This window comes from Herpailurus yagouaroundi, unplaced genomic scaffold (genome assembly GCF_014898765.1).
Source record: "Herpailurus yagouaroundi ecotype Mexico unplaced genomic scaffold, PumYag 159, whole genome shotgun sequence".
NCBI classification, from domain to species: domain Eukaryota; kingdom Metazoa; phylum Chordata; class Mammalia; order Carnivora; family Felidae; genus Herpailurus; species Herpailurus yagouaroundi.
Genome location: NW_024412400.1, coordinates 81,114,676 through 81,140,243, shown reverse-complemented (window position 1 = coordinate 81,140,243; position 25,568 = coordinate 81,114,676). Strand labels below are relative to the sequence as shown.

At 37.7% G+C, this 25,568-nt stretch overlaps 1 protein-coding gene across 7 annotated transcripts in view; it reads right to left on the bottom strand.

Moving 5' to 3' along the window:
- The window catches only part of TP63 (tumor protein p63), a 231,914-nt gene that overhangs the window by 178,995 nt on the left and 27,351 nt on the right, over positions 1-25,568 (bottom strand). The gene's annotated exons all lie outside the window — the stretch shown is intronic.

Genomic DNA, 25,568 nt, shown 5'->3' with positions numbered 1-25,568 from the left:
TTTATATGGGGAGGCTGTGCAGAAGGAGTGTATCCAATAATTAATACATTTGTTTAACTCCCTGGATGCATATTAGAACCATCTGGAAAGCAGGAACCCCAGGTGGCTCAGTCAGTTAAGCCTCTGACTCTTGATTTCAGCTCAAGTCATGATCTCACAGTTCATGAGTCTGAGCCCTGCACAGACTGTGCCGACAGCACAGAGCCTACTTGGGATTCTGTCTCCCTCTCTCTCTGCCTATCCCCTGCTCACTCTCTATCTCTCAAAAATTAAATAAAAATAAACTTAAAAAAAAGAAAAGGAGTTCAACTTGTGTTCATTGAAGTTGTCTTTATTTCCCAGTAAAATTTTCCTTGAAAAACATAGTTCAGAAGTAAGATAAAAACCCTCGATCGACTTGCCTTCTCCTTTCATCAATAAGGACACAAGACCCCAGAGAAGAGACCTTTCCTTGCTTAAGGATGCCATAGTCTAGATTCAAGTGAATCCTTCATTTCTTTATTCCCAGAGCATAGGGTTTTTTTCTCCTCCCCAGCAGTGAGTTGCTGTTATTCCTCTGCTTCAGTAGAAATAAGCAGAAGTTCATATACCTAACTACCTAGCAATGATGATACCACTTTTGTAGTATTGACACTCCCATTACAAATTAGGATGTTGCCATATGGAATCATTTTATGGAATGACTCATTATTTGATATAATATTGCTTATTTTAAGACATATGTATATATGCAATATATATATACATATACATATATATGTTATATATTGCATAATAATGAGAAATAATCTTTAACCCTTGCTGAGATAGGTGACTTACATCTGTTTGATTTCCTGGCCCGCTCTTCTCTTGTTTCAAAGTCCTAAACTATAGTTACTTAAATTCTTTTAAATAACAAAAATTCTGTTATTATGAGAACCTCTTTTTTTGTTTTAAAGCTGAGGTAACTATCCTATTAATTTTTTAACTCAAAGTTATATATCACATACTACATACCAGATATTGTGCATTATTAACCCTTATTACCCAATTAACACTATACCAATCCTACAAGGTAGGTTTTATTATTATCTCCATTTTATATATGAGGAAACTGAGACACAGAGTGGTTAGGCAATTTGTCTGAAGAAACACCCAGATAGTGGCAGAGCTGAGACCATAACCAATTCCAATAACAAAGTTCAGGCATGTGAGTCTATAATACACTCCTTCCCAGACAGCTTGCATTGAAAAAACCTGGGCTGTCAATCACTAAGTAACACTAGACTTCTGTGATTTTTCTATTTTTTATCTCAAAGAAAAAAAAAAAGAGTCACTCCTAGGAATTTTTTTACCTGGCTGGATTTATCAAAATTTATAAAACTTCTGTGGAGAAGAAAATTTAGCCTATTTTATTCATTTTACTCTTTCAAAACTATGTTTTCCTACAAACAATCTTAAAATATGCATGGAACCACAAAACACCCCAAATAGCCAAAGTGATGTTGAAAAGGAAAAGCAAAGCTGGAGTCATCCCAATTGGGGACTTCAAGTTATATTACAAAGCCATAGTGATCAAAACAGTATGGTACTGGTACAAAAATAGACAGACCAATGGAACAGAATACAAAATCCAGACATTAACCCACAACTATATGGTCAACGAAACCTTGACAAATCAGAGAAGAATATCCAATGGGAAAAGTCTCTTCAACAACTGGTGTTGGGAAAACTGGACAGCAACATGAAAAAGAATGAAACTGGACCACTTTCTTACACTATACACAAAAATAAATTCAAAACGATTAACAACCTAAATGTGAAACATGAAACAATTAAAATCCTAGAGGAGAATACAGGTAGTAATCTCGTTGACATTGTCTATAGCGGCTTCTTACTAGATGTGTCTCTGGAGGCAAGGGACACAACAGAAAAAAAAAACTATTGGGACTTCATCAAAAAGAAAAAACAACAACAACTAAAAAGCAAACAACAAAAAACTTCTGCACAACAAAGGAAACAATCAACAAAACTAAAAGGCAACTACAGAAGAGGAGAAAATATTTGCAAAGGATGGATCTGATAAAGTGTTAGTATTCATAATATATGAAGAACTTATAAAACTCAACACCCAAAACACAAATAATCCAATTATAAATGGGCAGAAGACTCGAATAGATATTTTTCCAAAGAAGACATCCAGATGACCAACAGACACATGAAAAGATGCTCAACATCACTCATCTTCAGGGAAATACAAATCAAAACTCTACTGAGATGTCACCTCTCACCTGTCAGAATGGCTAAAATCAACAACATGAGAAAGAACAGGTGTTGGCAAGGATGTGGGGAAAGAGGAACCCTCTTGTACTGTTGGCGGGGATGCAAATTGGTACAGCCACTTTGGAAAACAGTGTGGAGTTTCCTCAAAAAGTAAAAAATAGAACTATCCTACAATCCAGCAATTGCATTACTGGGTATTTACCTAAAGAATGCAAAAATACTAATTCAAAGGATACATGCACCCCAATGTTTTTAGCAGCATTATCTACAATAGCCAAATTATGGAAAGAACCCAAATATGCATCTACTGATGAATAAAGAAGATGTGGTATGTGTATGTGTGTGTGTGTGTGTGTGTGTGTGTGTGTGTGTGTGTGTGATATAGGATTATTATTCAGCCATAAAAAAGAATGAAATTTGGGTGCTTGGGTAGCTCAGTTAAGTATCCAACTCTTGATTTCAGCTCAGGTCACAAGATTGAGGTCAGGTTGTGAGATCAAGCCTTATATTTAGCTTGCCTGGGATTCTCTCTCTCTGTTTGTCTCTGCCCCTTCTCCCCCTCAACATAAATAAATAAACATTAAAAAAAACTGGTAAGTAGAAATAGTGCTTTAAAAAGAAGAATGAAATCTTGGGGCCCCTGGGTGGCTCAGTCAGTTAAGCATCCAACCGCGGCTCAGGTCATGATCTCACAGTTCGTGAGTTTGAGCCCTGAGTCAGGCTCTGTGCTGACATCTCAGAGCCTGGAGCCTGTTTTGGATTCTGTTTCCCTCTCTCTCTGCCCCTCCCCTGCACGCACTCTGTCTCTCGTTCTCTCTTTCGAACATAAATAAACATTAAAAAAATTAAAATAAATTTTAAAAAGAATGAAATATTGTCACTTGCAATAACATGGATGGAGCTAGAGTGTTATGCTAAGCAAAATAAATCAGAGAAAGAAAGACAAGTGACATATGATTTCACTCATATGTGGAATTTAAGAAACAAAGCAAAAGAGCAGGGGGGTGGAGACAGAGGTAAAGCAAGAAACAGACTCTTAACTATAGAGAACAAACTGATGGTTATCAGAAGGGAGGTGGGTGGGGAGATGGGTGAAATAGGTGATGGGGGCTAGGGAGTTCTCTTGGATGAGTACCAGCTGATATATGGAAGTGTTGAATCACTATAGTGTATACCTGAAACTAACATTACACTGTATGTTACCTAACTGGAATTTAAATTAAAAAAAAAGATTTTTTTCTAATTTTTAAAACATTTCCTAAGTGCCAACATGGTACTAAACTCTAAGGAAACAAAATACAATAATAGTGCCAGGAGTGCAAAAAGCTATGTATAATATAAAGTGACACATGGTACTCATTCAATCAAGAAATATTTACTGAGTGGTTCTTCTCTGCTGAGCACTACACTAGGTCCTGAGGAAATGGAGCTCTGGACAAAAAGACCTGTCCCTCCTTAAACTTAGAGGCTAGTGAGGGAGACAGACATCAGTGAGACACAGTAATTGTTCCCATAGAACTCTGACAAGTGTATCAATGAAAGCATGCATTAAGGGGCTCCAAGCCTCATGTCAAGGTGTTTCCCTCAGAGTGACAATGAGACTGAGATCTGAATGGTGGGTAGATGTTATCTAAGTATTGGGCTGTTTAGAAAGCTAAAGAAACTACTTTATTGGCTGTGGATGGCTTCACAAGGGAAATGATAGGAACTGGGGCTGGAAAAGTTACTTCAATATTGCCACATAGAGAACCAGAAAAAGAGTGCTGTGGGAAGAAAAATGGCATGAGCCAACATAACCTCGCTATTTAACCTTTTAAGTCAGAGCAGGACAGAAGCCCACAGACATGTATCTACACATACATCCATACATATACACACTCCAGCACACTGACCACTTTGCCACCCCCAAGCTTCGCCTTCCTTGCAGTCTATTGTACGAGACTAGCCTAATGTGTAAGTAAAAGCCGGTTGGTCAGTAGACAGAAGATATGTATGGCTTGGTTGTCCCAATAGGAACCCAAAGAAATGTTCTCCAGGACAGGGAACAACAAAGTACCTTTAATTCACACTAAAGTGTAAGTGGTTTCTATCAGGTTTTTTCCAGTGAGAAAAGTTTTGTTAGAGATCTTGAGGCTATCTCATCAATTGTGGTCCCTCCGTGAGAGGCCAAGATGAGGTTGCATATTGTGCACTGGAGACTTGGTGTTTTTGTCTTAGTTTTCCTAACATCTGACTTGTGTAACTCTGGATAAATCATGACCAGTTTCTGAGCTTCTGTTTCCTTCTGTTCTGAGAAGGAAATACAAATGGCAGAGTTCTAAGTTCTCTTCTGGATCACTGAGGACTGTGTGACCAAAATGTGGCGCATTGGTACATTTTCTGGCTCTTCTCTGCATTAGGATTTAAGGAATTTTTTTAGGGGTCGGGGGAGTGCATGCAAGTGAGGAAGGGGCAGAGAAAGAGAGAGAGAGAGGGAGAGAGAGAATCTGAAGCAAGCTTCATGTCCAGTGTAGAGCCCAACACAGGGGCTTGATCTCATGACCATGAGATAATGACCTGAGATGAAGTCAAGAGTTGGATGTTTAACCGACTGAACTACCCAGGTGCCCCTCCAAAAACTACTTTTATCTAAAGCCTGAAACATCCCCTCTACCTCTCCTTTCAATCCCATCATATATAAACTCTATTCAGACTAGTAGCCACCTGTGTATGCCTTTCCTTTTCATATAGGTGGACCTTTGCATTGGGACCCCTGCAAATAGGAACAGTAAAAGTTGTTTATGTGTATAAGGCAGGCTTTGGGGTTAGCCTTGCTTCCAGTTCTGGCTGCACCACTCACCAACTATTTAGCCTCATTAAGTAGTGTTTCTCACCTGCAAAATAAAAATGACGAGGCACCTATGTGTATATTTTAAGAGGATAGATGTGAAAATACATATGGGGTACATAGCATAATGCCTGACACACACTGCCTAAGTCAGTCTCAACACCTGTTGTCAATGATGTGATCTATTAATTTCCTACTCTTCTGTATGCATACAGTATTTCCAATATTATCAATAACAATTCAAGACAAAAATCATAGTGTCCACTTTACAGAAGAGGAAAAGGAACATGAGAGAAGTTTAATTAAAGTTTCCCAAGGTCACATTTCAAAGGACAGAGTAAGACTCAAATTCAGGTTTGTGCTTTTTGCTCTACTCAGTCCTGATTCTTTACCTAGTTAAAAACAGAGTAGCAGTCGTGGAAACTCTCAGCAAGACTCAACCTCAGCCTTCTCTTTTGGCGTTTTCCATGTGGCATGTACCCTGCTCATTCTACGCCTGGCATGGTTCAAGCTGGTTGCTTTGGGACCATGCAGGGGAGAAAGCTTTGTGGAATGCATTGTGAAGTCCTACTTATCTTCTGAATGAGTAAAGAATTTGAGGCCCTAGGGAAGAGGTGACTTACCAATCACATCTCCCCTTCAACAAGTCAAGAAACAATGGAGAGATAATCTATGACAGCAAGGAAAAAGCTCCCTAATTCTCTAAAGTCCCCAAAGAGGCCCCTGGAGGGTTTCAAATCTGAATCATTTTGGCTGAGAAGGAAGTTGGTTTCAAAATGAACTTTCAGAAAGTTGAGATTCATTGTCAATAAATCTTCCCTACAGTTTCTGTCTGATGTTTCACATTCAGTTAAAACCTTTAATTCCCCCCAGGGAAACTACTAAAACAACAAGGGGCCCTTAGGAAGCTTTGTTACCAGCCCACGGAAGCAGCTCCAGAACCAAGAAGCCCCCAAAGTCAATTTGACAGGACTAACCTTCAAGCACAGATCCAGCAGTGCTAATTTGAGGAAAGTTTTTTGAATAATCATATACTATTAGGGATTGCTAAGGCCCTATCAAATAATGTGCTCACACTCAGGAATTTCAATCCTGCAGAAAAATTACCCTTTTACCCAAACTTGTTAAGGGTAAATCATGCATTTATGTTGATCTGCATGGGAAAAGGAAAAGGAAAAGGAAACAAAAAAGCTTAGTGTCAAGTCAAAACAGAGGGCAGATTCAAAAAATATATTCAACTAACATTACTAAACATGACTATGTGCCAGACATTATCACCCTTACTTTGCAAAAGTGAAAAACGAGTATAGACACAAAGAGCAAACTATACAAGGTCACTTATCCAGTAGAAGACAGTTAAGAGGATTGGTTGCATAGTGGCAAGTTCAAGCCTAGGCTTCTTTCCCCTGGGCCTTGTGAACTTGTGATTTTTTTTTTTTCATTTTTATTCTCTATAGAGGTAAAAATTATCCAAAAACTCATTGTTTTGTATTCTTCTCACATTTGCTGCTCAGCTTAAAAATTATACATGTCCTCACATTGCTATAAGTCTGTTTTTGTAAACTTTATCTGGTTTCCTGAAAGATGGCTTCCCATAAATCAGTTGGACTTTCCCACGATCTCTCATTCATATAGAGCATGCCTCACTTAAATTTCTGTTATACTTTCTTCAATTGTGATTTTTAGAAATACCAAGAGAGAAAATTTCATAATCTTCACATCCTCACAGAAACAGACACATTCCTAACTCCCTTTTGTCACACATAACTCTTTAGGACCAATTACTAGAGTTGTCACCCTGTTATACAAAGACTTTCTTGGAAGACAGTATAATCATGTTCAGTTGAGAATTCTGTGCTAGACTATAACTACTTTTATATACGTTTGCTTATTCAATCTTTACAGTAATCATATGAGACAGGTAAAATTTATTTTCTCCTTTTTACAGTTGAAGAAACTGAGTCCTGGAGAAGTGTAATAACTTACTCCAAGCAGCTGATAAGCTGGCAGCAGAAGAGAGCAAGTAGTTTTAAACTAATCTCTAGAGTCTTTGTTATTCAATAATTTTATCATAAACTACGGAAAGACAATAGCTCAACCGTCATCTTGCCACTATACATATATATATGTATATATACACACACACACACACACACACACACACACACATGTATGTGTACATATACATTTGTGTGTGTGTGTGTGTGTGTACACGCACACATATATAGTTCCAACTCTAGTTTCAAAGTCTCTCTTTTTAGAAAACTTGGAAACTAATTTTAACTACCCTTATGAAATCACAAATCACAGATTTTTTGGTTTGGATGGACCTTGCTAATCTGCCAAACCACAGTTCATTAACATCACTTCTGTACTATCTTAACTGTCAAAAAGATTTGGAAGGTATTAACATGATCCAAGGCTTTTTATGTTCCTATGATGGTATATTGTGATTATTACCACACCATAGTCATTCCTCAAATTATCTATGGAATATTTCAAGGCTGTAAGAGAGCTCACTATCTTAACTTCAAGAAATGAAGACGTCAGTGCTACTAAATGGCACTGTTTCTAGCTGTGTGTCAACTCTTCTCACTAAAGTATATCAGTGTTAAGATGAAAATGAGGGTTTACCTTGAACGCATCAAGGGGCCTAAGGCATGTTATTGTCACAGCTATTGTTCTAGCTATCCAGTCAATAATTCTCATGAATATCTGATTCTGAACGGTGATAACACAATCGAGCATGATACCTATGTACGTACTTACTCACAACTAGGAAATTGCCACGCTATTTATTGGTCTTCACCATGTGGGGTTTCCATGTCTCATCTTTAATTTTGGCATAATAATGCTTAAGCAGCAATGATGTAGCAATAACCAAATGAGACAGAACAGGGAGCACCCTATATTGTGCCTGACCAAGAGTAAGGTGTTCAATAAATGCTTGTTGAAACACAATCTGAGAATGATGGCACTTCTTTTCCATGAAGGTCGTACTACTAAGATGGAGACATGTCAGAAAACTGTGCTGCTAGTGTTTCTGATCACCATGGTATTGCTTCTACAGCTGCTGTTTAACAACCTCAGTTAGAAAAACCAAAAGGATCATCAACCCAAAGGAGCCTCTGGGCAAGCATTTAACCTCAAGTTATTGCACAATCTGTTGATCCACCTTTTATCAAGGCTCACTCCAGACACTTCACATGTCCCTGCAGATTAAGCTGCTAAGACTTCTAAAAGGTACAAGGGGATTTATCCACTCCGTACTGCAATCAGACAAGTGGTCCCTAGTCACAAAACAACATCAGCACACAAAACTCTTCTGTTTCTAGGATAAGACACTGCCAAAACTGGGATGGCTTGAGTAAATTCCTTTAGTAGCTAAAATCCAAGTTGGTAAAAATGTATATAAAGCATCATAACTCAAGCTTAATTACCTACTTAACTTTAACATTCTAAATATGAGGATTTGGTGAGGGTTTTTTCCCCCTTTTTATTTCAGGACAAAGGAAAACCTTCAAATTCTCTATATAATAACATAGATGATTTTCAACAAACCAATGCTGGTATGCACAAAGCTATGTCAAAATGTCTAGGTCTTTGGTTTTGCAAACTCTAGAATTTTTTTACATATATAATAATATCTTTTTTTTTTTAATCAAAGGTAATCTAATCTATGTTGAATTATATTTCTGTCCTATTTTCCTGTCGTTTAGATGTTCTGGATTTTTTACATCATTTCTGTGGACAAAACAATGGATAACTGGATGATCAATCAATGGTACTTGAATTCAAACTCAATGTTTAGAATCACTGGAATGTCACCTCCAGCTTCCTTTCATATTTAACACAAAATAAGAAGGATATGTCACAACTTTGAATTTGGGTAATTTATTATTCAAAGTTCATGTGCATAAAGTTAGTGAAAATAAAATCTTTTCTAAACATCAAGGTCATTATGTAGTACGTGGGGACTTGCACAAAAAGAGCAATGACTTTGAGTCAAGAGAAATGAGTGAGCTCAAATCACTTATTGGTTTTGTGACCCAAGGCAGATCTTCACCTCTGTGTGCCTTAGTGTCCTTATCATGAGGTTAAATAAGGGTATGAAGAGCAACTTCAGACAGGTACTATGAGTGTTAAAATGAGGCAGTGAAGGTGGAACTCCTGTGACACAGGAGGGGCTTACTGTTTTTCTGAAGGAAAGAATTTGTGAGCTAAAAAACAAACAGGAAAAATGGCCTTTCTTTTCTACCAGACTATAAGCTCTGTGAAAGCAGGAACCTTGTGCCCATTTCATCCTTGTGTGCCTAGAACTTAACTATGGTGCACACTTGGTTCAATAAAAGTTGAATCAAATAATTCAGTAATGGTTAAATTGAATCTGCTTGTATTAATGTCTGTTATTTCTTTTTATTCTTTTTAATTTGTGTGAGACAAGTAATAATAGATACTATTATTTCTATTACACACTGTCATTTCCCTAACACTGCAGTCCTATATCTAAAACAAAACATGATATAAAGTACTCAAATATTGTTTAAAAGTTAACCTTAAGTAGCAATTTATTTTTTATTATTTTTTTAATGTTTATTTATTTTTGAGACAGAGAGAGACAGAGCATGAATGGGGGAGGGTCAGAGAGAGGGAAACACAGAATCCGGAACAGGCTCCAGGCTCTGAGCTGTCAGCACAGAGCCCGACGCGGGGCTCGAACTCACAAACTGTGAGATCATGACCTGAGCCGAAGTCGGACGCCTAACCGACTGAGACACTCAGGCGCCCTTTAAGTAGCAATTTAAATGTCATTTGGTTTAAGTAAAATCAATAGACCCTAGACCTTACAATGGGCAAAGTAATCCACTGAACTGTTGGTGATAGACATGTAAAAATAGAAAAATTTATATAATAATCTACTATATGCAGATATTGTTGTAAGAACTTTACATGTATCAGTATATTTAATCCTCATAATAAGACAGGTTCTATTATTAGCCTATTTTTATAGATAGGGAAAGTGAAGGAATAATCTATATATGGCTTTATGGCTAATTAAAAAGTGAGGCTGCACTGTGAACTCAGTCCTTCTGGCTTTAGGAAAGCATCATTAACTACTTTCTATGTCCCTTCTGTAAGGTGTAACTCATAGCCCCGTCTTAAATGAAAGATGATTGCCACCGCTAATTGAACAAAATTAAGAAAAGTAAACCATGAGGAAGAAAGGAGGAAAGAAGAACTGATTATCAAAACTCAAAGACATTTTGATTTACACTTTTAAAAAGTATTTGATTCTATAAATATCCTAAAGAATAAAACCCATATAATCATAACAAGTAATCCAGAAAAAAGCACTTGCCAATATCTAACATTCATAAAGAGAACTAGGAACAGAGGGGGACTTCTTCAGTTTCATCAAGAATATCTACAAGAAGAAAAAAATACAGCCAACAGCATATGAAATGGCAAGAAACTGGATGCTTCCGAAGATTGGGAATGAAGCAAAGATGTTCTTTCTCACCAGTCCTATTCAAAATTGTACTAGAAACCCTAACTAGTGGAATAAGATGAGAAAAACGTATCAAATGTATACAAATAGGAAAGAAACAAAACTGCCTTTATTCGAAAGTGACATAGTTGTTTCTGTATAAAATTCCAAAGAGATTACAGAAATCTCCTGAAAAAATAAGTTAATGTAACAAATTCACAAAATACAAGGCTACTATATAAAAATTGCTTTTTTATATATCAGAAATGAACAATTAGAAATTAAAAAAAATTATAGTAGCACCAAAAAGGAGAGAAATATTTGTGGCTCCTTTCTTTCCTTCGTCTTCATTTCCTTTGCCTGTCTTTGTGTTTTCTTTTTATTTACATCTTGTCTCCTTTCCTTCCTTCCTCTTCCTCTACACACTTTCATTTTTCAAACTGGGATACACCTCACTGCAATATGAATGTTACATAACTTACCAAGCAACAGGCTACAAATAGGTAATGGTCTTGGTGAAAAAATGGAGCCTTTCCTCATTCCATACATGATAATAAACTCTATATTATTTTAAAATAAAGGTAAATAAAGTATATAATGATATATGGTTGCATTTTCTTCTGAATTTGAGACAGATGAAGAGACTGTATGAAAAATTGAACAATGGAAGAAAAAGAGTATGACTGCCACAGAATCACTGAATCAGAGAAAAAAAGATCTAGATTTGCAAGAGGCAAAGATACTGACGGGTGAAGGGCAGAATCCACTCTATGAGTGACTGACCTGCTACTAAGCTCAAGTTTATCATCTCCATCTCCTTCAGGCAAACCTAGCATGGATTTGATTATTGGCAGGCCAGCCATTAGCAAATGTATTAGAATCTATTAAATATGGTCTCAAGACCAGCACAAAAGAGTGATGCTCTGTAGATGAAGTTCCAAGAGTTTAAAAAAAAAATAGAGGTAGCAAAGAAAATATGTGAATTGATCCTCCCCCTGAAAACAAATAAGCAAGCAAAAAAAAAAAAAAAATCATTATTTTCAGCCATGTCACAAGTACCTGTTACATAAAATCTTTCACTTATAGCCCCATCTCAAGCATCCACTTGCATGGCTTCATTGGAAAAATAACAGAAATATCCAAGATGACCTCTTTTCTGATGTGAGAATTTAATACAGGATATAGATGGAAACAAATAAGGTGTTATCTAAAGCATATATATTTTAGTATTCAACTAATTCTTCAAATTACTTGAATTAATCCATTACAGATTTGTACTCTTTCATACATTTATATTCTTCAGAAAATTTTGGATTTTGAGTAGTGATATCCAAGGACATGCTTTCCCTAGAAGTATACAATAATTAAAACAAAGGGAGAAGGTAATAAGGCATAACAGTTTTTCTGTGTGAATTAAGCTTGGTAAAGTACCTGAAATATAAGTGTTCATTTGGGGAATGATAGTAGCTAAATCCAAAGATGGTTTTGCATTAGTAGCCAACAAATTATTTTATAAAGCATGGAATACCAAGTATGCCAAATAAAAGGAGTCATTTAATGAAATTTAAATAGGGACAATTCTTTTGAATGTGTACTAGCCTAAAGGTAAGAGAATTTTCATAGTGGTAAATGATGTACTGGAGTGCTTCTACCTCTAGTATTCTACATTTCTATTGGTCACTCAATTATTAAAACAAAACAAAACAAAAAACTGGTCTCTTTATAGAATAAATAGCAATAGACACCCGAAAGGACAATAGCAGAAAAACAAAAGACCATCTGGTGCTATAGGTAACTAACAGAGGACAATAATATAGACTCAAGGCTCCTTGAATGGGAAGGTTTCTTTCCTTCTACAGATGAGAGCCCTAAAGTTTAAGCAGGGCAATGAATCATTTAAAGCAGTGGTTCTTGGGGTGCCTGGGTGGCTCAGTCAGTTAAGTATCCAACTTCAGCTTAGGTCATGATCTCGTGGTCCATGGGTGCGAGACCTGCATTGGACCCTGAGCCTGGAACCTGCTTCAGATTCTGTGTCTCCCTCTCTCTCTCTGCACCACCCCACTTACACTTTGTCTCTCTCTCTCTTTCAAAAATAAACAAACATTAAAATATTACAAAAAAAATAAAGCAGTGGTTCTTAATTAGAGGTGATTTTTGTCCCTCAGGGAACATTTGGAAATGCTTGGAGACATTTTTCGTTGTTAGAGAGCTTGAGGAATAGGCATACTATTGGCATCTAGCAGAAAGGGTCCAGGGATGCTGCTGAACATTCTACAATTCATAGGCAAACCCCCCTATCCAGATGCTGCTGAACATTCTACAATTCATAGGCAAACCCCCCCCTCCCACCCCAACAGAGAGTGATCCAGCCCAAAATGTCAATCGTGTGGAGGTTTAGAAGCACTGAGTTGACACACAACCAGGTAAGCTAGTTACCTTTCTATTTCTAGCAGTAAGGGAGAAGGTTAAATCACTAAATATACTATAAATCATTTAAATCATTGCATTTTCCTTGTCACAATGGAGCAGAGACTGGAAAGTTCTTGATAGTGCCAACTCCAGTTGACATTCTATTATGTAATGCATTGGATTCAAGAGTCTGATCAAAGAAACATCATCAGGACAAATTTCAAACATGTGGAAATATATTTTAACTCTGGTTGAAAATATAAAGTATCACACAGAAGAATTAAATGTGCCTCTAAAAATAGTTCTGTTAATTACCAGCCACTGCATTCATAGAAGAATTTTACAAAAGTGACTACTATCTACATTGGGTTAATCTGGCCAAAAGAGAAGAATATAAGAGAACAGTTAGGCATGCCAATAATAGCCCTAATCCATCACTCCTAACTCCTCCTCATTCCAGCCAGGATTGGATTCCTTCCTGAGGAACTCCAGCATCAATCTGAGGACATGTGTCGGTAGGGAGTTCTACAAGGTGCAGCTCGGGGGGACCCATAGAATGACAATAATGTCCACAGATCCACCTGAAACTGCTGGAGAGCTGGAAAGACCACAGAATGTTAGAGCTAGAAATAAGGGAGAGATTATTTCAACCACCCTCATTTTTAGTCCAGGGAAACAGAGGACCTGAGATGGGAGATGGAGGAGAATGACTGGTCCAATGTCAAATAACAAGTTAATGTCAGAGCCAGAATCCTGTTCTCTGGAATACCCTGGCCACCATTCAACATACAGTAGATGTGCAGACTAAGTAAATATGTCCTCTATCTACTCTGTATGAACTTTGTTGAGTTCTGTATATGTGGTTGGTTTTACTCACATAGTGAAAAGCACTATATTTCATTCTACTGAAGAAATTTTCCAGGAGATTGGAAGTCTGACAAGAAAAAGCAACTTTTCCAAGGTCACAAAGCTGGCAAGTGGCAGAGCCTGGATTTAAACCAATGTAATTTCATTCCAAGTGCAAAATATTGAACTATTTGGGTTACTCAGTATGCCAGGGAAAACAACAAGGTAGATGAAAAGAGGCCAGGATTGCCACCATATTGGAGATAAAAAGCACAAGGACTTCTCCTGATAAAAACATGAAGATACAACATGTTCAAGATTAAAAAATAAACCTGCCTCATTTATTTTCAATATCTAGCCTCCTTTTTTTTTTTCCTTCAATTCCCTGTCTCATTTAGTATATTACTGTAACAAGGAGATGAACTACTGGAAAGAGTTTTCCAATATTTTAACAGAAACTTTTCCTGTGAATTACCATAAAAGAAATCACAACTGCTTCAAGTAGCAGGTAATCTAGGATATACTTATTCTTTGGGGCAGTGGGGGCGGGGAGGCGGTGGTGACCCTTTTGCCAGTCTAATGAAAATTATCAGTACCCTCAGAAGAAAAGTGAACACATATGCACATAGTTTTGACACACTTTCATATGTAAACCATTCATGGAAACCCCAGAAGCCCATGAGTGGCCCTCAAATTCTTTAGGTGAAGAATTTTTTTTTGTTTTAGAACAAGCTCCTGACATCAAGAAGATGTATGACTTTGAACAAATTAAATAAACCTTGGCATCTCAGTTTCTCCAATTTAAAGAGGTAGATTTGCACTCTAGATTTGTCATTCTATGTTGCTGATGGAAACCGCAGAATATGGTCGAAAGTACTCCAGAGGTACTCAGAAAACCCTGTCTGACATCACAGATGTGTGCTCCAAGGAGGTTTACTTCCCCTGTCTGGGGCTTATTCTCTGCAGTTATAAAGTGAAGAGTTAATAAAAGATGACCTGTAAAGTACCTTTCAGCTCTAATGGTTTGGGATTCTTAATTCAGGGAAGAATAATGTGGGTCAGGAAACAGCTTTACCTCCTTAATGAACATGTAAACCCAGAGTCACCTGCTTATCACAGAAACTTTTCTGGACCTCTCAAGCTATTACTTACATAGACAAGACATCATACTAGCTCCTGGCCAGGTCCTAGGGTGTGACAAGTGAGTAGGGATGCTGTAGCAGTGGATATCAGTTTTTTTGATCAGCTCCGTTGCCAAGCTTTGTAGCCATAAACCCCTGGGGGACTGAACCCTATCAGCAGCCACATCTTCACTTACTAAAGAGTACAGTGATAAGGACTCAATTGGGTTCGGGGAGAGAATGGGTCAGGAAGTAACTTCAAAACTAGAGGAAACTGAACAGCTGTTTCTTGGACAGAGGGGCGTTGTAGCCAATACTCTCAGTGTCAGAAGTATTTACACTGCATCCTCTTAGGCAATCAAGTATCCTTTTGAAATCAAAGAGCTTTCCCCAAGCACAAAAGGATCAGAATAAATCTTCCTTATCTTAGGGAAGATCACACCCTATACTAGCATTCACTGATAACATTTCTAAATTTCTGAGATCTGGAGACTTGAGTTAAAGTATATCCCTTTTCTGGGTCTGAAGTTACTCATATTTGCCAACTGTCGAGGGTGGGCAGAGGTTGGGGAGCATGGAGAGGATTAGACAAGACCACCTCTGAGGCATTTTACTGTTTGAAGATATTGAGTGTATTTTTCTCAAGCCAACATATTTCTTTAAACTCAATCCCCCAAACCTGCAGTTCTGTTTAAGGAATCAGACATTGAATCTTATTCCTGGACTTTTTGATATAACCATGCTTCCCTTGGCCTCTAATACATTTGCAGAGCCATAACAGATAAAGCAAGTTGCAACCTTTCAGACCACACTACATTGAGGGTTTCTTTGAAATAAAAAGGGAATAAAGAGCAATAACACATCTTGATAGACATCCTTCTAAAAAGACCCCCAATTATTTGCTTTCACCCAGTTATTTTGCATCCACTCAGTTTTTTAGCAGGCATGTTTTGGACACCTGCTACATTCTAAAACCTTAGGAATAAGACATCACTTCTGGTTTGAGTGTGTTCATGGTTGAAGGGAAGATGGACAATGACAACACCATGCTCACAGTCCCTCTACCATGGTTTTAGAATTTGAAGGTCCCTTGAAGGACTCCTAGTGTAACCACCCATTTGAAGCTTGACATTTCTTTATAGTGGCTATGCCATGTGGTTGTCTTCCTAATCTTTGGCCAACTCAGATAATTAGGAGTCACACTATTTCTTGAGTTAGCCCACTTCATTTTCATTTCTGATTCCATTTTCCTTGGAAATTATATAAGAGCACAAAATAGGTTCCCATTACACAAAGGACATAACAATATCAATAAAGGAAGATGTGAGAGGGGGCATCATGGTCATGTATCAGCTTGGCATCTGATTTCTGACACAGGGCTCATTAACACCAGGCAAATGCTTTCCCATTTCTTGTGCTGGTTTTCCCATCTCTGGAATTGGGTTATGTGAAAGAAAAGCTTTGCATTTGCATGAACCCTAGCTTAGGAAATATCACTACAACTGAGTCAAATCAAATGAATCAAAAAGGGACTATGGACTTCAGTGATTCTAGTTCTCCAGTCTCTGTTGAACCTAATTGAACATTCTTTTCTGACCAGGCAATGATAAGACTTAATTTGCCCCATCGTCTGCTTCTCTCTCATCCAGAGTGTTAATTTTAGTTCTTCATTAGCCCAATCACCATGGACCTCCTAAAACCCCAACTTTCCCTTCAATAAACTTCTCAGTGAATTTTTTCACTAGTGGTGTGTTCCTTCAGTTGGCAAGTTAGTAAACTTTCTAATTATTTTTTAGCTCTTAGGTGTTTTCTGATTTATTCTTTTTCAGTAGGTGGACTCTAAGGTCCTGTATACCTGTAGCAGCCCATGAAGCTATATTTCCAAGGAAGCCAAAGGTAAGCCCACCTGCCACCCACTGTCCGAAGTTTAGTATGTAAGGATCTCTCGTTCCAAAGAACCAAGGACATTCTTCTGTGCCACATCTCTGGTTCTTTCTAAGGCATTACCACTCTGCCTTGGAGAGAGTTCTATTCCAGCCACTCCTGTTTAGATCTCTTACTCGCTCCCTTTCATTCTCATCCTCCATATTGAGGAGAAGAAGCTGCAAAGACTAGTTCTAATAGATGATTAGATATAGATATAGATATAGATATAGATATATAGATAATAGATATGATATAGATAATATAGATGATACAGATATAGACAGATATACATATAGATACAGATATATAAATATTTGTCTCAAAAAAGAAACAAGAATCAAAGTCAGAAATCAATGGCTAGGATGAGCCTAGACCTGGACACTCAGAGCATTCCTACCTGTCTTCCTTTTCTCTCCTGGAATGACCAACCACAGATTTGCACCCTCTCTTCTTGTCCTTCTACCACAAAAGCAAATAATTTAGAGACCATCTAGCCAAAGTTCCTCATTTTACAGCAGAAACACTGAGACTCAGAAATGTGAGGTGCAATGTTCAGGTATGCAGAATCATTTGGTGCAAGGTCAAGTATGGAATATGGGGTTTCCAATTCCGAAAGCAGTGCTTGTCTTGTGGCCCCATGCTCTTACTCCCTGTTAATTTTTTAGCTAGTGTCATTTTTTTTAGTTCATATTGTCTTAGGGAGCAATATACGACTGATTCACCCTTTACCCTTTAAAGTTAAGACCACTGGGAAGAGACAAATGCCTTAAGTAAATACTGTTATCAAATTGCCAGTTCTGCAGAAAAAAACCGCTGAGATAGAAGGATCTTTCCTTCTTCTTTTTTTTTTCTTTCCTATCCTTCCTTCTTTCTTCCGTGGAACACACTCATGCAGTTTCCATGATCTGAAATTCCCTTTTCCATCTTTATTTCACTCCCTAAAGTCAAGTTTGTTACTCTGTTTATATCACCCTCAGGCTCTCTGGCCAATTGTTCACTGTAGCATTTATAATGCATATGTAAGTTGTTTGATTAGCTATCTCTCTTCCTTACAGGATGTTAGGTTTTTGAAGACAAAGAATGGATCCTGATCAGCTTTATATTACTGGCACTTACCAAGTGCCTGGCACACCACAGGTACCAAATCAGTGTTGAATCATCGAGTGGAAGAATAAAGAATGAAAGAAAAGCATTTCTTTGGGGGCAACATGACCCTGCAACCATGAGAAGTTGTCACAATTCTACAAGAAGACTACATCAATGTGTGTGTTCTCGTTCACCCACTCACACCTTATTTTAGTCATAATAGTATTTCACCAACTGCTCTCCCACAGTTGTTGAAACTGCAGATGTCTAGGATGTAATCAAATCTCTTGGTCCCCCAAACTTTGAATATAAAACCTTACTGAACGTATATTTCATCTTAGGTGACATGTCCAAATTCTGCAGATTTCCTTCTGGTGAGAACACTGGGCGCTTTAACACTTTGAGAGCAGGTGCTGAGCTGTTGTTATTCCAGAGATTCTGTAAATTCAGAAGTAGTGAGCAGGGGGTATGACTGGCAGGCTACTGCGATGACTTCATGTTCAAGTATAAAGAAGAGACTGCGTTCCCAATGAAGGATCAGAGGATGAAGTCATCATCTTGGCTGTGTTTGGGAACTGAAGTTGTCCAACTATATGGTGGGACATTCAATATGCTAAATGTGATAGGGGATGGAACTGATTCACCGGATACTGAGAAAGAAATGTAGCCCGTCGTGCCTTAGAAATGGCATTTCTTTTGCTGCTCTGGCATCTCGTATGTCAGCAACTGAGTTTTCAAAGAAAGATTTGTTTCTAAAGGAGGTGAATGAGTTGGGCATGTGGTATAAATTGTTACTAAAGCACGGCATAGATGGTAGGGACTTCACAAGGCAGCAAAAGGCAATGGATGTGGCTTTCTTCTAGTCTGCTACTCACTAGCCATAAGGCCTTGGGTGACATGTAATCACTCTGCGCCTATTTTCTCATCTGTAAAATGGGAGATAATAACAGTAGATACCTCATGGGGTTGTTCTTCAGCTAAAATGAATAGATATAAACCACTTAATATAATGCTCAGCACATGGTTAACTATGTGTCAGATGTTATTATTCTTTTAGGTAGTGTCTTTATAATCATTAAGGTTTTGATCCATAGAATAAGATAACCCTGGGCTTGTATCTCAGCTTTTACCACTTAATAGCTGCATGGATCTGACAAGTTCATGAACTGTTAATCCTGAGTTTTCTCATCTGTATGAGAGAAAGGATGAAATCATCTAAAGCATAAGATTTTTCTGAAGATTAAAAGAAATAGCATGGCAATGTGCATAGCATGATTCCCAGTGTATTTGAGTGCTCATTAGTATCATTACCAAGAGTACCATAATACTCTTTATTTGCCATTTGGTAACTGAGGCTCTGGGGACTCAAAGATTCACCCATTGTCTTTAAGAATCTCAGGCTCGGGCGCCTGGGTGGCGCAGTCGGTTAAGCGTCCGACTTCAGCCAGGTCACGATCTCGCGGTCCGTGAGTTCGAGCCCCGCGTCGGGCTCTGGGCTGATGGCTCAGAGCCTGGAGCCTGTTTCCGATTCTGTGTCTCCCTCTCTCTCTCTGCCCGTCCCCCGTTCATGCTCTGTCTCTCTCTGTCCCAAAAATAAATAAACGTTGAAAAAAAAAAAAAAAGAATCTCAGGCTGGTGTGGGAAGTGGAAGGATGTTTTGGTGCAATGGGGGAAGGAGAACCTTGGCAGTATGTAGAGAAGACCATAAGGTCACAGTGGCAGGAGTGATACTCATGTTATTTTTGAGTAGAAATTTTCAGTGCAGAACAAGGATGAAAGGCTTTGTAGGCAAAATTAGTGAACTTAAAGCCATAAAAGATGTATCAGTGTTAATTTTCTTTTCATTGTTATTGTTCTGAATAATATTCAATGAACAACTTTATACACAGTCTAAATATAATTTTTTCCTTAGGGTCAATTCCCAGAAATGAAACTGCCAGGTCAAATGGTCAACATTCTTGAGAATTTTGCAAAATACTGTCCTCTTTTCTACCAGGATGATGTAACAATTTTAAGCAATGTAGGAAGGTGCCACTCCCAGAAACCTCGACCACACTGGGTATTAAATTTAAAAAGGAAAATTCAGCAGAAAACGGCAGCTCATTCTTAATACACACACACACACACACACACACACACACACACGCACACCCATTGTCAATTTGCAGTCTTTCTTTGTTAATTTTCTCTCATATCTTTTATTTTGCACCAGTATGTAAATATGCACATTAAGAATATTGGGTGCCTGGGTGGCTCAGTTGGTTAAGCATCCAGAACTTGGTTTTGGCTCAGGTCATGATCTCATGGTTCATGAATTTGAGCCCCACATCAGGCTGTGTGCTGACAGTGTGCAGCCTGCTTGGGATTGTCTCTCTCTCTCTCTCTCTCTGCCCCTCCCCTGCTCATGCTCCTTCTCTCTCAAAATAAATAAATAAACATAAAAAATGCAGCTATTAAGTGATTAACACTGCCACATATTGAAATATTTTTCCTAGTTTGCCTTTTCAATTTATATATGATAGTATTATTTTAGTGTAAACAATTATATTTTTTATAACAAAAGCAGTCGGTCTTTTCCTTTATGGTTTCTACCTTTGCTTTTATACTTAGAGATGCCTTCTTCAAATTCTAATAAATATACAATTTGGGGGACTCATTCAAAACCACTCGGGTTGTTCTGGTACTTGACTGTTAAACCTTCCTATTTCTTTCACTGGCATGAGCACTTATCATCTGATTTTTAACTCCAAGCAGCAGGATCCACTCCTTGGGTCTCTGCTGTGTTTGACTGACTTGTTTGTCTACTCTGGTACCCTTATTAATATGTTTTTAAATAACTGGTAATAAAAATCTAACCTTTTTTTTTTTTCAATTGCTTCTTGGCCATTTACTTCTCCAGATGGTTTTGTCAATTTTTAACAACGCACTATAAGTCACTTAGAATTGTGACTGGAATTCTGTATCATTTGTACCTTCCTTTGGGGGAGAACTGACTCTTTACTTACCAAGTATTTCCATCAAGATTCTGCTTTTTCTACACTTATTCAGGTCTTCTCTATTTCTCATTGAAGTTTTGTGTTCTTCCTCATATACATCAGGCACTTTCCTTGGTAAGTCATCTCCAAATAATTTATGTCTTTGCTATTGTTCTAAGTAAGATAATTTCCCTTTAAAATTTAAACATGATTTTGTTGATATATTAAAAAGCTGTGACTATCTAAATATTTATGTATTATTTCTTAACCCACCCAATTACAAACTTCAAAATTTATACTAATGGTTTTCAAGGGGTGCAGAGGTTTTATTTATTTATTTATTTAAATTATTATTATTATTATTATTATTATTATTATTATTTTGGTAAGTGTGTTAAGGCCACAGGAAGGTTTCTGTTTTGATTAGAGAAAGGGAGGCTTGGGAAGACATAACCTATTCTGTTCTTCAGAAGAACTAATTAACAAATCAGAAGAACTTTTTGTATAAGAACTAAACCTCTGTCTTGAGGCCCTTAAATGAGGCCACACTTAGATCAGATGTATATGGGGCTATAATTGGTTTCATTTCCTTTGATGCAGCCTACCAAGCTCAGTGGTGGGAGAGGGGATGCAGGGAGGACACAACCTCCTCAAGGAATTCTTCCATTTAACCTGTTTGCCAGCGGAGATGGATTCAGAAATCCGGGCAGGGGATGTGGATACAGACTGCACAGAGTAGCAGAAAAACCTATGGGTTGAGAATATGGAGACTGTTTCTGAGCTCTAAGTTAGTTATGCAACCCGAGTCAAATAGTACTGGCAATCTGGACTTCGGCAGACTACAAGGTTGGATTATATTTCTGATTTGTGACTCTCTTTTGAGTTCCCTGTATTTTTACAAATTTTAAAAAAAAATTTTTTTAACGTTTTATTTATTTTTGAGACAGAGAGAGACAGAGCATGAACGGGGCAGGGGCAGAGAAAGAGGGAGACACAGAATCAGAAGCAGGCTCCAGGCTCTGAGCCATCAGGCCAGAGCCTGACACGGGGCTTGAACTCACGGACCGCGAGATCGTGACCTGAGCTGAAGTCGGAGGCTTAACCGACTGAGCCACCCAGGCGCCCCATACAAATTTTTAAAGAATAACCTACAGAAACAGAAATCTTTCCTATACTGCATGACAATGAGATATTCTAATTTAATAACTGTCCTTTGATGAAAATCTTTCCAAAATATATGATCCACTTTCCAGCCCTTGTTGAGTGAACAAAACCTTACCTATGTTATCAAACTCGGTGTCATATAGGTCTTCAGCTTGCAGATCATTTTCACCTCATCTCAACTCCGATTTCAGCCCCAGCTATGAAACTTCCATGCCAGTTCAGATCTGCCACATATTAATGGAGTCTCATCTCAAATTCATTCCATGTTTCTATCTGCATTTTGTTTCGAAGCCTCCTCTGATGCTGCAAAAATATGCTCAGCCTAGTGCACGGGTAGCCTGGGTAAATGGAGAATATCAGGGACTTAATGCCCCTGAAATAATCTTCAATTAAAGGAGGCTGTAGATAAACATTCTAGTCTCCTATTCTATTGATTGGTAGAAAATTCTGGGAGTCATTATGTATGTTTTATAGGAGATCCTGGTACAAACAAGCCCCCATTGCTCACCGTGGCAACTTTCATAAATCACTTCATAGTGACTCTTTTTCCCTATCTCATTTCTTTTGTGTGTGTTTCCCAGGATCATCACCCAAATAAACTAGTGACATTCAAGTCCTTGTCTCAGTCTCTGCATTTGATGGAATCTGAATTAAGGTACTTGAGATCATTGGAGCACCTGGGTGGCTCAGTCGGTTGAGCTTCTGATTTCAGCTCAGGTCACGATCTCACAGTTCCTGAGTTCAAGCCCCGCCTGGAGTTCACTTGTGGGGCTTACTTGTGGGGGTTCACTGCTGCCAGTGTAGAGCCCACTTCAGATGCTCTGTTCACCCTTCTGCCCCTCCCCTGTTCACTCTCAAAATGAATACACACACACACACACACACACACACACACAGATACTTGAGATCATCATTCCAAGCAATAACTGTAATTGTGATTTTTAGAGATACACAGATTTTCAGTGGCATACTCCAGGACCCAATGGGTCTGGATAAGAAGTCCTGAAACATGCTATCTCATTTTCTTTCTTTCTTTCTTTTTAATGTTTATTTATTTGAGAGAGAGAGAGAGAGAGAGAGAGAGAGAGAGAGAGAGAGAACAAGCAGGGGAGGGGCAGAGACAGAGAGGGAGACACAGAATCCGAAACAGGCTCCAGGCTCTGAGCTGTCAGCACAGAGCCCGACGCGGGACTTGAACTCACGAACCGCGAGATCATGACCTGAGCTGAAGTGTGAAGCTTAACCAACTGAGCCACCCAGGTGTCCGCTGTCTCATTTTCTTAGGAAAAGAATCCCTCAAATTGACATAGTCTTGGGTCTCTCACCACTTCTGCAGAGGTCTGGGATAAAATAGGGACACCAGTGTCATTATTACCCATCTGTCGTTCTATAGCTTCTTGTCTTCAGAATTTATTAAAAATCCAGAGTTAAACAGCTTTCCTTTTCTCACCATTATGAAAATTACCCTTCACTCATGACATCGATTATGTTTTGTTGACTTTGTTCAAAGACCTGCCAATGATTTCTTTATGACTAAAGTAATAAACACAAGCATTGTCAGTTTGCATCCTATTACTCCTTATAGTAGCAACATTATTTCCATTTGCTGAACTTAGGTCAGATAGATGCTCTCTGGCAATTATTTTAAAAATTATGTTTCTAATTCCACTGACAACCCATCTGCAAAGTAGATCTTAGTAATGAAGCTGACTTTAAGGTAAATTAAGAAAACTGCCAGAGTGAAACAAGTGTGGATGGTGGAATTGTGTCGTTGTTGTTACCATTCATTACCCCAGGAATGTCTGATACTAAAACACATGATTAAATTTCTCTCATCAGTGTCCATCCTTTGTTAAATTTATTCCTAAGTATTTTGTGGTTTTATTTTTACACTGTTATAAATAATATTGTTTCTTTTGCAACTTTTTATTATTGATGCACGGAAATAAAATGTTTTTTTTTTAATTTATACTATGTGATCTTGCTAAATTATTAATTCTAGTAAGTTGCTTTTGTAAATTCCTTAGGGATTTTTTTGATGTACTTTATAGGTTTCCAATCTTTATGATTGATTTTATTTATTTGTTTGTTTAGATTTATTGCCCTAAACTGGAGACTTCAGAATAATATTGAATATTCATTGGCAAGAGCAAACTTTCCTTTTGCCCCCACTTAAAGAGGAAATGATTCATATTTTATCATATAGCAGAATGTTAGCTGGAGGGTTTTGTTTTTGTTTGTTTGTTTGTTTTTTGTTTTGTTTTTTGTTTTTTTTTTGTAGATGTCCTTTATCAAATTGAGAAAGATGTCTTCCTTTCTAGGTCCTAGAGTTATAAAAGGATATTATTCTGTCAAATACTTTTTCTGCATCTATTTAGAGCGTGTGGGTTTTTTCTTTTGATAACGTGATGAATTAAACTGAATTTCAAATTTTTGAACAAACCTTGCATTTCTGGGACACATGGGTGGCTCAGTCAGTTGAAAGCCCACCTCTTGATTTTGGCTCAGGTCATGATCCCAGGGTCATGAGTTTGAGCCCTCATTGGGCTCTGCACTGAACACTAAGAGTGGGGACTGCTTAAAATTCTCTCTCCCTCTCAGTCTGCCCCTCTCCCCTGCTTGCGTGCATGCTCTCTAAAATTAAAAAAACAATCCTTGCACTTATAGGGTAAAACTTAGTCATGATATGCTATTAGTTTATCTACTGCTAGATTTGATATGCTAATATTTTTAAGGATGTTTACATCTATGTTCCTGAGAGATATTGGTATGAATTTTTCTCTTATTTGTAATGTATTTACCACATTTTGGCATCAGGAATATGGGGACTTCAGTTGAGAAAAATTCTTGAGTTGAGGAGAGTTCTTTCCCCCCCTATATTTTGAAATAATTTATATAAAACTGGTATTATTTCTTGTTTAACTGTTTGATTGGATTCAACACTGCAACAGAGAGATTTTTCTGTGGAAAGGTCTTTGATAACAAATTAAATTTTTTAATAATTTAGAGCTATTCAAATTTTTATTATCTCTATGAGTCAATTTTGGTAAGTTATATTTTTCAAGGAACATGTAATTTCTCCTACGTTCTTAGATTGATTGGTATAAAGGTGTTCATATTACCATATTATCCTTTACTGTCTTGAGTATCTGTTAGGATACTTTCTTTTGCTCTTGCTATTGGTTTTTGTAAAATGTTTTTCTTTTTTTTTTTCCTTGATTGGCCTTGCTAGAGGTTTAATAATTTTTATTAATTCTATACAAAGAACCAACTATTAGCTTTAATTTCTCTCATGTTAATTTATGTTTGTGTCTTATTTTTCTCCTTTTACTTAGGCTTTAATATGCTCTTTTTTTCCCCCTATCATCTTAATGCAGGCACTCACATCATTATTTTAACTTTTTTCCCCTAAAATAGATGTTTAATGTATAAATTTCCCTCTGTACTACTCTGACTATATCACT